Source organism: Nyctereutes procyonoides, unplaced genomic scaffold (genome assembly GCF_905146905.1).
Source record: "Nyctereutes procyonoides isolate TBG_1078 unplaced genomic scaffold, NYPRO_anot_genome, whole genome shotgun sequence".
NCBI lineage: Eukaryota > Metazoa > Chordata > Mammalia > Carnivora > Canidae > Nyctereutes > Nyctereutes procyonoides.
In genome coordinates, this window is record NW_026575035.1 from 20,650,589 (window position 1) to 20,664,589 (window position 14,001).

A 14,001-nucleotide genomic window follows, 5' to 3' on the forward strand; every position below is an offset into this window, starting at 1 on the left:
ACCATCTGTACATGGAGAATATTTTAGGGTAGTTCTATAAAAGGTTTTAATTTTTTCATGATTATTAGTCTCCAGATTTCAGTTTTGTAATATTCTTTTTTATGTCCATCTTAATAAAATATGTAACTCTATTGGTATGTGGAAGCTAGTGGTCACTTGTGACCTTCAGATCTTTTCCTGCTAGTTCATTATGGCTTTTTCAGCAAGTTGTTTCTTATCCCCTCTGATCCATTGGCTTAGGTAACTATTTACAGCTAATTAAATTGGTTTACAATTCCTATACATTTGGCCAAATGTGCCCTATTATTTCTTTTAATTATCCCTATCACCACTTCAAATGCAATTTGCTGAATGTTTATCCTTAAAAGAGAAAAGAGATTGGGCATATTTAGAGCTGAAAAACTGTATTTATAGCCCACATCAAAGAGCTAGAATTGGCAGTGCTACAGGAATCCCCTCTAAAACAATGCTATGATTTAAATGAAAGTAGTGACATTAGTCAGCTGTATATTGCTGCTAGATTTTTAAATAATTAAATGTAAAATAATGAAGAGCACTCAAAAAATGAAACAGGGTACTAAGCTCAGAAATTGGCTTCAGTACTCTGAGTTCTAAAAATCCTGTTAAATATTTCATTCTCCCACTTTATGAAATAGTTATACAACAGACTTGAAGCCAGGGAAGAGCTCAAACAACCAAACATGAAGTGGAGTTTTCTTTTCTTTTTTGGGGGGTGGGGGTGGGGCAGTATACTTTATTGATGGTACATGACAAGGTAGGGCTGCCCAAGCCCCTCCTCTTCCTCAGGGTCTGGGATATAAATTGGAGATCAGGAGAGTCTCAGTGTGTTGGAAGATTAAGTTGGGGCAGGGACTCCCCAAGCTGAGGGCCTCTCTCTTCCTCTTGTTCTCCCTGGGGCTGGTGGTCCAGGAGGCTCTTACTTCTTGGAGGCCATGTGGACCATGAGGTCCACCACCCAGTTGCTATAGCCGAATTCCATTGTCATACCAGGAAATGAGCTTGAAGAAGTGATCATTGAGGGCAATGCCAGCCCCGGCGTTGAAAGTGGAAGAGTGGGTGTCACTGTTGAAGTCACAGGAGACAACCTGGTCCTCAGTGTAGCCCAGGATGCCCTTGAGGGGGGGCCTCCAATGCCTGCTTCACCACCTTCTTGATGTCATCATATTTGGAGCTTTTTCCAGGCAGCAGGTCAGATCCACAACTGACATGTTGGGGGTGGGGACACGGGATGCCATGCCAGTGAGCTTCCCATTCAGCTCAGGGATGACCTTGCCCACAACCTTGGCAGTGCTAGTGGAAGCAGGGATGATGTTCTGGGCAGCTCCTTGGCCGTCATGCCACAGCTTCCCAGAGGGGCCATGGATGGTCTTCTGGGTGGCAGCGATGGCATGGATGGTGGTCATGAGGCCCTCCACGATGCCAAAGTGGTCATGGATGATTTTGGTCAGAGGAGCCAAGCAGTTGGTGGTGGGGGAAGCCTTGCTGACAATCTTGAGGGAGTTGTCATACTTCTCGTGGTTCACGCCCATCACGAACATGGAGGCATCAGCTGAAGGAGCAGAGATGATGACTCTCTTGGCCCCACCCTTCAAGTGAGCCTCAGCCTTCTCCATGGTGGTAAAGACCCCAGTGGACTCCACAACATACTCAGCACCAGCATCACCCCATTTGATGTTGGCGGGATCTTGCTCCTGGAAGATGGAGATGGACTTCCAATTGACAAGTTTCCCATTCTCAGCCTTGACTGTGCCATGGAATTTGCTGTGGGTAGAATCATACTGGAACATGTACACCATGTAGTTGAAGTCAATGAAGAAGTGATTTATGGCAACAATATCCACTTTGCCAGAGTTAAAAGCAGCCCTGGTGACCAGGCGCCCAATACGGCCAAATCCGTTCACTCCAACCTTCACCATCATGGGGACTCAGCTGGCACTGCACTGGAAGATGCGCTGTCCGTCGAATGGGGAGGAGCAGAGAGCCGAAGTGGAGTTTTCTATATATCCTGGGAATAAATTATAAAGCCAAGAAGTCTGTGCATCCTTGGTATTCTTTATTTTTATTAGGTGCCAAATTTTGCATTAAGTTTAGCTATATCATCTTGTGTTGTTCAAATTCCTGGAGTAGCATGCTATTACATTCATTTGTGGTAAAATTACTAGTTAAATGTAAAAAAAATTATTGTCATGCGTGTCACACATGCATCTTCAAACTGGGCTATTTATATACTGCACAAAAGAATTGATGAAATTTTTCTTAAGATTTTTCCCTTTACAAGAAAATCAACAGGTACATTGGGAAATGTGATTGAGAGAAGGGAGAATTGTCCAGAAAATGGACTCCATTACATTCTACCAGTTGTGACCACATTGCAATGAATAAAATGTTTTTTTTTTCCCCAAGGTGAGCCACTCCTACCACCCCAGAAAGAATCAGACCTGATTAAAACAAATCTAGGCTCCACAGTTCTGAGTTCTCAGCTAACATAAACAGAACACTAATGTTCTCTAATCTTTGAAAGAAATCTCTGAAGAAACACTTCATCTAAGAATGGAGATGGGGAAATAATTACATTTCGGCAGACAGAGATTCATAATGACAAACATTTCTATTGCAGCATCTTCCCCAATTACAGAAGCAATACTTGCTCAATGCATGAATATTAGTAAACATAGGCAATCACAACTAAAACTAAAACAAAAAAATCAACAAAACTTAGTTTCTTTTGCTGTTGGACAACACAGCACGCAGCAAATTTCTAAGGGTGATCCATGGACCACTGGCACCAAAATTATGTGAAGTTGTTTATTGACAGCTCATAGTCTGGGGCAGACTCTGATTTATGGTCACTAATGAATGAAAAAAGTTCTCTGGAGTGATTCATTCTTTAGGTTAGCTTATGATCATGCCAACATTAACTTGCATAAATAATACAAAGAACATCTTCTACGTGAATTTTGATCATATTTTTTTATTTTTTTCCTTAAAAAACTTTAGAGTTAGAATCTTTGAAATAAGGTACATAAACTCTATTCTGGGTTGACATTGAATAGAGTTATTCCAATCATCTGTATTCTTACCTAGTTTTCTTATATTTCTTTTCATGTCTGAGATAAAAATATTAAAACCTACCCCTGTGTTAATGACCTTACCAAATTCTCTTATAGTTCTAAGTGTTTTTACAGTTATTTTACTACCATGTCATTTGATAAGTAAAGGCTCATGATTTTAACTCATCAGTAACTTGAATCTTTTCTCATTTAAAAAAATCTCTCTTTCAGTGGTATTTGTGTTTCGGCTTTATTGTGGGTTGAAATTGTCAAACATATATTTGCTCTTTTATTCTCTTTGAGGCTTATTATAAAAAGTATGTTAATTAGATTTTGTTTTTACACCAAATCTGAGTGCAGTTTTCCTTAAAAATGACTCAATATGTTCCCATCAATTGTAATTAGTGTTGTATTGTCATATTTCTTCCATCTTCCTTTATGTTTGTTTTTAATTTCTTACTGGTTCCTCTTTTTTATTCTTTTTTTAAAATTTTTTCTAAGATTTATTTATTTATTTATTCATGAGACACACACACACACACACACACACACAGAGAGAGAGGTAGAGACACGGCAGAGGGAGAAGCAGGCTCCATGCAGGGAGCCCGATGCAGGACTCGATCCCAGGATGCCGGGATCATGCCCTGGGCCAAAGGCAGGCGCCAAACCACTGAGCTACCCAGGGATCCCCCTCTTTTTGATTCTTACTTTCAATACAATACAATTGTATTGATACAATTTTTTTCTTTCTTTTATCTATTCTGATAAATTGTAATTTTCATTATGTGTATGTTTTTGCCAGTGCTTACAAACTTATATTAATAATCATATTTAAACCCAGGTTTCTTTACACTGAATAAAGATTCACCTCCTTTTCCCCCCAACCAAGAAAAAAGGCCAAACTTTTTCCTTAACTATTTTGGACCAAGTGTTTGTGTGTCCCCAGCAACCTACCCCAGCCTGAGATGGTATTAGGAGGTGGGGCCTTTGGGAGATAATTAGGAGTAGATGAGGTCTTGGCCCTTACAAGAGTATGAGAGAGCTTGCTTCCTCTCTCTGCTCTCTACCAGTGGAGGTGACAAGGAGAAGACTGTGGGAGGCAGCCGGGAAGAGGAATCTCACCAGAGCCCAACCTTCCAGCATTCTATCTCAGACCTCCAGCCTTCAGAACTGTGAAACAAATTTCTGTTGTTTATATTTTACCCAGTCTGTGGTATTTTTTCAATGCAGCTCAAAAGGACTAAGACAGGAATCCTTTTGTCATACTCACGTAACACCTCATGATAATGTTTTTATCCATTTGTGATGTTCACTGCTAACCAGGATCTTTTACTATTTACTCCCCAACCTTGAAATCTGTGTTTTGATTTAAAATTCCATTAACTTGGGGGTGCCTCCGTTAAGTGACGTACTCTGGATTTTGGCTCAGGCCATGATCTCAGAGTCCTGAGTTGGAGCCCAGAGTTGGGCTCCTTGCTCAGTTGGTAGTCTGTGTCAGGATTCTCTCTCTCTCTCTGCCCCTCTCCCTGCACACTCTCTCTCACATAAATAAATCTTTTTTAAAAACTCCATTAATCCAATGTACTGTGTCAAATTGTTTTAAAACAATATGGGATGGAATATTTCTTACTTGTACTGCACACACATGTACACACATGTAGATACATAGAGAGAGAAAGAGAAAACAGATTATAGATTGTAGCACTGAATTTGAAGTGTTTCCTACCAATCCCCTCAACTGCAGATGCAGTCTTTTATGTATGATATTTCTTATAACACATAAGATAATTCTATACTATATTATATTATTAATCATATATTATATTAACTATATTACATGATTTAACTTTATTATACATAATTTTACATATTATATAATAATTACATGTTATATAATATTTTATCAAATTTCTTTTATTTCTATCTGGGGAGAGAGAGAGAAGCTTAGAAATATAGAGGCCTTAATGTGCTTGGTAACTGTCAACCAATGGGGTACAGGAGATGGTAAACACATGGCCTTCGAGGAAAAACTCTGTGGTGTGTTCTGTATGAATTAGACCAGGACTCATTCTCTTTGTTCTCTTACTCATGTTTCTTGGAATTGTGTCCCAAGTAAAACACCTTCACCCTTGTTTCATTATGTTCTTTTTATTGGGAAATCACCTTAAGATGTTGGGTTTACTTTCAACATAAAAAATACATTTTAATTAATGTAATTAAACAATGTGTTGCAGTAGTTTTCTGTAAGAGGCAGCAAGGCCAAAGTGCCAACCAGAGTTCCATGACCTGTAAGAATCTAAGGTGACAGCTAATAGATCACCATGTTCCTAGGGGCAAGAGAGCCAATTAGGATTCTTTGTGACTTGCACTCGTGATTGCACTGAAAAATAGCAATCCTTTACTCAGTTTCTAGATCTGAGCTATTCTCAGAGTCAGGTCCCATAGATTAAAGGGGGACCCAGCTCTCTTTGGGGAAGGACCTCAAAGGACGATGCTACCACTAGCATTTAACACAAACATTTCCACACTCCTCCAAAGGGACTTCTAGTCACTGACTAGAGTAACCATATACCAGGTAAATAAGACTGTGTAGGCCTTTGAGGGCTATTGGATACAGGTTTTGAGCTGACACTCCTACCAGGAAACCTGAAACATCAGTGTGGCTCACAGTTAGGGTGGAGTTTGTGGAGACCGTGGCCCATGTCCATCTCCTAGAGGGTCAAATGGGTACATAGATTCACCCTGTGGTCATTTTCTCAGCTACTTCTCTGTATGCATGACTGGGATAAATATACTTAGCAGCTGGCAGAACCCACACATTTGTCCCTTATCCCATGGAGTAGAAAAAGCCAAAAAGATTTCTGAGATTGCCTCTACCAGCCAAGATAGTAAATCAGGAGCAATAACACAGCTTGAGTTTAATGGCAGAAATTAGGGCTCTCTCGGGGAACCAGAGGATGTGGAGGTGGTAGTTCTCATCTGATTCTCACTCCATTCACTTCTACATTCCCTGTGAAAACCACAGAGATGGTGGTGAACTACAAAAACTGGACCAAATGTCAAACCCAAGTAGATACGCTGTACAGACAGCTTCTTCTTCTTCTTCTTCTTCTTCTTTTTTTTTTAAGATTTTATTTATTTATTCATGAGAAACACAGAGAGGAGAGAGAGAGACAGAGAGAGGCAGAGGGAGAAGCAGGCCCCATGCAGGGAGCCCGACATGGGACTCGATCCCGGGTCTCCAGGATCATGCCCTGGGCCAAAGGCGGCACCAAACCACTGAGCCACCCAGGCTGCCCTGTACACATGGCTTCTTTACTGAAAGAGATGAACGCAACCTATGGTACCTGGTATGAGGCCACGGTCTCGGCAAATGTGTTCCTTTCAATACCTAAGAACAAAGATTACCACAAGTAGTTGGCATTTGCACGGGAAGTGCAGCAATAAGCAGTCACTCTTCTTCCAGGGCAAGGTTAGTTTGCCTGCTTTCTGATGCAATATTGATTGCAGGGATCTTGCAAGGACATCTAAAAAGCCTTCTGGATGCCCTATAGAATAGCAATATTATCTGAATGTTTAGAGAATGCCTGATTTATTGATATGGGATTCTACATAACATCATCTTACACTAAGGGACCCACTTCATAGTAGAAGAGGTGTGATAGAGGGCAGATGACCAGGGCACTCACTCTTCTATGGTATTTTATATGGACTGACTTACTGAAGGCTCAGCTAAAAAGCCAGCTCAGATGTCATACTTATAGAGGTGGCTTTGTTCTCCAGAATCACACACACACACACACACACACACACACACACACACACACACATTAAATATTCAATAGCATTATGTGGTCCTGTAGAGCTGTGCCCCCAGTGACTAAAGTACATAAGTCCAGAAACAAAGAATTGAAATACATTTGGCTTCTATTATCATCACTCTTAGTAGCCTACTTGCAGAATTTTTGAGTCTTATCTGCACAGTTTTAGGTTTTACTGGGTTTGAGGTCTTAGTTTCCAAGAGACGGGGTAAGAGATCTATTAGCACATAGCTACAATTGTAACTTTGGTTGCTTTGGAAACTTCATGCTGGTAGATCAGCGGTCAAAGAAAGGAGTCATTGGTTGGGACAATTAATGATGTTTATTGTAAGTAGCTGGTGTTGCTGTTATATAACAGGGGCAGGGAAGAGTGTATCTAGAACTTGATGGTCCAGCGGGATCACTGGTGAGTGTGTGCCCATGCTCTATGACAATAGCCAACAGGCAACCCTAACAACCAAGCAAAGCAACCAAGGGCTCTCAGACCCTAGGATATGGGAGTCAGGACCCTTTAGTCAGTCAGACCACCTAGGGCAGCTGGAGGGTTGGCTGAGGGTGAGAGAAATCTAGGGGTTGCGGTCAGGTGGAGTTGGGTGGTAAATCCATTGTTGGTAATAACTGCATCAGTGGGGATCGAAGATTGTCTTACTGCTTATTGTGCGCTTGTTAGCGTTTGTCCTGGTTGCCACCTTGAAGTCACCTTGGTCAGTGATAAAGTTTATTGGGGGATTATGAACAGGTCTGAGTTGTGTGACAGTGAGCTAAGGTGTTTCTGGTTTTGTCTGAAGCTGTGGTGAACAGTTTGTGTGCCCATCACAGTGCATTCCACACCACCACTCTTGTCCATCTCTGCTTTTCTGCCTCAGTCCTTTCAGCTTATTTGTTTTCTTAAGAAACAGAAGCCTTTTCAGTGCAGATCCAGACACAAGTGAGAAATGCAGAGGAGTTAATACTCCTAGGGACAGCCCTAGAGCCATGGGGGATGGCAGTTGGTGGGTAAATGCCTGGTGCTCCCAGCCTAGCTGGAAAATTTTGGGAGGTTTCTCACAGCTGCAGCCTTAACTATGTACACTTTACTGGTTTCCCGTCCTTCCTTATCTGGCTCCAGCTCCTTCTCTTGTCTTTCTTGCCACCACCTGCATCCAAACTCTTTTCTTTGTTTTAGGGAACATAAGCTAAGAGATTGAATTTCAACTTTTCTCTACAAAATTATCATTTTTTTTTCTCCTCCAGCATCATATTATTCATCACTAGGCCATTTATTCATAAAAAGAATGAGAATCTTAAACTGTGATTCTAAATAAATCAGAATTGAAGAACTATTCAATCAGGTTTTTTTTTTTTTAAATTTTGCAAATGTATAAGAAAAGGATTTTATGGGATGAAGCACTCAGAGTCTCTGAATGGCAGACCAGGAAGAGATTACCACTTGTACAATAAGGACTATGTCCATGAGTCACACTCCTTGGCATGAAACCATTGGGATGTGACAATGACAGGACACCAAGTGCTGATGATCCCTTCCTCAAGGCTGCTCTTTGTTTGGGTTACACACATTGCTGCCTGTCTTTTTACTTTGCCTCTTTCTTTTTCCCAGTCCAGACTCTGTATTTCCATATATTCTCTTCTCTCTCTCTTTCATTTTTTCTGTTTCTCTTTCACTTTTAAAAACAATCTCTTGACATTTTGCCCTTTCTCTTCATGTAGTATATAAATGGTTGTGTCATTTGAGGCTTTTTGTAATCGGATTCCCTTTCTCTAGTAGTTTCTTGGAAGTACTGATTTCTTTTCCCCCAGGTTTATAGAATAATTTTCAAGAACTTTGGTCAAATCTCAGATTTCATACAGTCTTTATGGATTCCTCAAGCCCACTCTTGATTCTTCAATGTCTTGCTAGTGAAGACAACCCTAGGTAGGTTTTTACAAATTGGAATCTCAAAAATATATACACACACACACACGAACATATATATAAAGTGAATTTTTTGCAATTTAATTACCTCAAGATATAAAAAGCCAATTTCAGGCACAGAACTCTGTAGCATAAGAATCTGAAAGTTCTTGTGTCAATTATATCTTGGTAAACTGGGGGAGGAAAATCTGAAAGTAAAAGCATTCATGAGTACAGATTCTACAATTTTTACTTTTATATAACATCATGAGCTACATGAACATGGTCTTGCCTCAAGGTCTTAACAAATAATCACGACAGTGTCAGTGGACAGCCATAATCCAGAATTTCATAAATGAACATGTGGGATGCTTACTGCGGCTTTTTGAAAAATTAACATTTTGTCATAAAAATATTTAAAGGGCGCATGTAAAAAAAGAATGCTTGGTGGTAAAAGAAGGATTTCAGAGGAGGGTACAGACCAGGAGAGGGTGCTGAATATGTGCCAGGGCCTGAAAGCCCTTACCAGAGAGAAATGAGAAAAAGTGCCTAGAAGGGGAAATGTGATACAAACACAGAGTATAATTGGAGCTTATTTTCACTTTTCACACTCCCCTTTTCCCCTTCTTCCTTCATTCCTCCAAGTTTCCACTGTTTAAAATTGAAATAATAATATTGAATATTGAATGATATTGAAAATTAATTGAGTTTGTGCTAACCACATACTATGTAGCAAGGTCGGATGAAAAAATAGTACACCATGTACTTGGTTTTCACTCTTTAAAATCAGTTAAAAGTCTGTCACCTCCAAACCTCAGTCAAACAGCCAATGTAGCCCCTGCTCCAGTGTTCACTCCCTAGGGCATGTCCCCTTTGTTGGTTTCTTGCATGCTTGCCTCCTGGCCCTTCCCTCGAAACTATTTCTTATCCCCTATTTCCTCACACTAGACCACCTGAGATATCCCATCAGAAGAAGGGGTTCAATGTGGCAGTGATGGGGTCAAGAGATTGCAAAATAGAATTTCTAGACAACAATGTTGGAGCATGGTTCCCCCATGCCCAGCAGCTGATCAGGATAGGTCATCATAATAGCCAATGTCCACCATCTTTCTCCTGGGAACCACTTGGATGGGTGATGAACTATGTTGCAGGAAAAGTGATTTTTCAAATGTCTTGTAACTCTTACATGACCTCTAGACTGCACCCTGTATTTGAGTATCCTTCTAAAAGTTTTGCCTCAGCAAACACTGATGCATCCTCCAAACACAGCCAACTGAAGAAAACCTTGATGTGAGTTTAAAAGGGTTGAGTGTATCACTATAGTAACAAAAGTAATTTGCTAAATGGGTTGCAGTATCCCACAAAAGACAGAAAATAAATTGGAGCTGATTTAGTAGGAAATGTCTCATTTTCTGAAACTTGCTATAGTTAATGAGAATGCCAGAGTTTCTTAGCATCTGCAGTGCGACTGTTTCATCCTGATCTTGAAACGTTGGCATCTTAGGACAGTAGCTTGGGAATGGAGGGACATTTGTGGAATATGTGGCCATTTCCTGGGCACTTCTGAATTCACAGTTAAAGGGCGAAATAGGATTCCAGATTTACTTAATATCTTTTACATCAAGTGAAGAAAATATTTATAAGGTAAAAATAAACTTTAAGGAAACAGATACCTAATATCCCACACTTTGTTCCCAATGCTCTAGTACTTAATCCACGTTTAATACGAAGCCAAATCTGGATTCTGTAGTATTTACAATGTAAGTGAATGCTCCCTTCTGTTAACTACAGAACTGCTAAGTCGTTATTTATTGCCAGTCTCTTTTTGCTATGCGGACTCTCTTCTGAATTACGTGGAGGGCCAGTGAACTGTCAAGGATCTGCGTTCACAGGGGTCCCTCCTCTCCACATGGGCCGCTGTACCTCATGTTTTGTTGTGCAGCCTTCCCCAGGGCAATGTATCCATCAGTTGGCTTATGTCAGGTCATTTTGTTTAACCATATATATTTATTTAAAATGAACTCTGGACTCAAATAATGCCCCTGTTGTCAGGATGAGTGCTATTTCCTTTCAAAATGTAAAGAAAGCTGGTGTCTCTGTTTCTGTAGTTTGATAGAAGCCAGATTCCCCATACAACAGGACACCAAGGATTTGTGCTTTCTCTATAGAGCCCTGCCAACTCTGGAATAAGATTTCTTTGCATACATGTTTGGCTAAGCTTTGTTGACGTGATCTATGGCCAAGTTCTCGTCCCCTTTCTCTCTGTAGTACGTTTTCTCAGAAAACAGGACTCTCATTAATGTCAGGGGTCAACGCCTATTCCTGGGCTTTGTTTCCTAAAAGAATTCCATGTTTAAAGCAAGCTTATGCCAGAAGAGATGAACAATACCAACAAATAAATAAATAAATCTGGTTGATGTTAACGAAGCTCATTTTTTTCAATACACATTTTGAATGTTATGTTTGTCTCTATAATAATAATAATAGCTTCTATGTGTTATTATTATTTACTGGCCTATTCCGGATTTCTACCCTTATGCTAGAAGGACAAAAATATTTGTAAAGGTGCCAAGAATTTTCCAGTGCCTAGAGAGACACAAAAGCTGATACAAGGGGCTATTTCTGGTATCACATTATCCCAAGACATTAAAATGCTTTGGCTAAAAAGTGATATTGAAATAATGTGTTGTTTTCTTTGTGCTGCTTAAAATAGCAATAAAAAATTATAGCATGCTCTTTGCTTTTGTTTACTTAATTATTTAATAGTAGATGGGATTTTGTTTTTTTGGTAGGAGATTTGTTGAAAGTTAAGCACCTGTATTGAATATTTAGTAGTGGTTTAAAAATAAATAAAAACTTCTTCAGGATTTTTTAAAGGATAAAATGTCTGAAAAATAAAGAAATCTCTTCTGTAGTCCAAGGAATTTATGAACTATGACAGATATTTAGGCAGTTACCTCTGAACATATCAACCAATATGAAAAATAATAAATAAAATGCATTTTTGCATTAAAATGTGTCATATTTAATCCTAGTGTTTTGTTGTAAAATTCTGCAAAATCCATTCTCAGCCAGTGGCTGGGTTTTGATTTCTGGCCATTGTTTTTTTTTTTTTTATAATTTTTTTTATTTATTTATGATAGTCACACACACAGAGAGAGAGAGAGAGGCAGGCAGAGACACAGGCAGAGGGAGAAGCAGGCTCCATGCACCGGGAGCCCGATGTGGGATTCGATCCCAGGTCCCCAGGATCGCGTCCTGGGCCAAAGGCAGGCGCCAAACCGCTGCGCCACCCAGGGATCCCCGATTTCTGGCCATTGTTTAAATGGCATTACCAAGATGCTTGTGAGATTGTACTTTCAGGGAAAGGGAACAGAATCTTGGTAATAAGAGGACTGTGCTTTAGGACTATGCTAATTTCATGACAAATGCTCTTCCAAGGAAATTTTTGAGAGAAACAGCTCCTGATGTGGGAGATACTGATTTTTTTTTTGTCTTCCTCAACCAGTGATTTTATTGGTGTTCCATAAACATATCATGACTATATGAAAAATAATGTATAATTTGACAGTTAATGTCTCTGCTTTAACCACCACGTGTTACATTTCTTGGAACTAGATCTATAATGCATACAGTTCATTGTATCTCTGAATTTGTTTGCATTATGCACTTCATGTTTTATAGGAGGGTATGAAAAGAACCTAGTTTTCTTCTTATGATTCAAGTTCATGAGGAAGCTTCTTGTCTGTTCTGTTTGACTATGATCTGGCTTCTGGCTCCCCTCACCTTCTAGAATGTACAATTTGGACAAGAGTTGTTGATAATGCTGCTCCAGAGTTTGGTAGATACAGCCTGCTTTTTTCTTTGATTATTGTGAGGAAGCTGCAGAATGCCAGAACTGCCTCCAGGACATCATTATAAACACAGATTGCAAAGTACAGAGCACCATGGAATAGCAAATTCTGTTTCACATCTTAGGCAATGGGAAAGAATCAACTTTAAACATAAATGGATCAGTTTAATGAAGGCATGGGATGAGTCAGACAGAAGCACCGTCAGTAGATACTTTGCAGAAGGGCTCTTTCTTTCTAAAAGCCCTCGTGAATTATGGTCAAAGGCACTGCTCATAACCACTGAATAGGCAGACACATTTAGAGACCAGCTGGCATCATTGGTAAATGAAAAAGATTGCTTTAGGGTAAAATTCAGTTTTGACTGTAAATTGACACTGAACCTCTAGGGCGATGATGCATGAAATTTCTTAAATATTTGAACACATGTATTTGTATGGAGAAAATTATTTTGTCTTAGTATTTACATGCCCTCCCTGCCCTCTCCCCTTGTTGGCCAAGCAGATCCAAGATCAAAGGGAATGTAACCGTAGGTCTGGTGAAAGCAGTGCAGTGGATCACTACACTTCTGAAATCTCTGGGCAAATTAGACTCTCTCCACTTCATTAAATAACACTTTTCACATATTTATTGTCAGTGGCAACCTTGAAGTAGACTAGAGGACCTATGGTTTTTGGCAGATTACAAAGGACTTTATGTCCAATTTACTACTTTGTCAGAACTTCCTGTGGTCTCTGTGAGCCTTTTTAGCCAAAAGATTGTTTCAGAAGCTCCTGTCAGCTTCCAGCAATGGATACATTTTTTATATTATCTCAATGGAATGTCTGAGAAAATCTTTGTTAGAATCGCTTATTAATATGTAAAGCACCCAAACTGGGTTTTCAAATCACATTTCTTACATCAAAAAGATCTATCTTCTTGGCCAAAACTTTTAGTGTGTCTTAACAATATTTAGGAGTATTTTTCCTTCATCTAGGGCAGTTTGTCAATATTCTTAGAGGCAATTAGAGAGTTCTCTGATCTTTGATTTTTTCTTTATAATTCATCATTTTATTTTTAAAGATTTATTTCTTTGTTTTAGAAAGAGAGAGAGAGTAGGCTGGGAGGGGGCAGAGGGAGAGAGAATCCCAAGCAGATTCCCAGCTGAGCGTGGAGATCTCACCACCCTGAGATCATGACTCGAGTTAAAATCAACAGTCTGACACTTAACTAACTGTGCTACCCAGGTGCTCCTATAGATAATAATTTATGATCATGCAACTTAAAGAGTAGCTAGAGAGATAAAAGACTTCAAGCTTTGAGCATGTTTTCAAAGTGCTGGTGTCTAGTGCAATCATATCCAATCAATTTTGATGAATAAAAATACC

The 14,001-nt window shown here is 39.6% G+C and overlaps 1 pseudogene; it reads right to left on the reverse strand.

Annotated features, from left to right (window-relative positions):
• Positions 1-983: 983 nt before the first annotated feature.
• LOC129505247 (glyceraldehyde-3-phosphate dehydrogenase-like) lies at positions 984-1,937 on the reverse strand (annotated as a pseudogene).
• Positions 1,938-14,001: the final 12,064 nt, after the last annotated feature.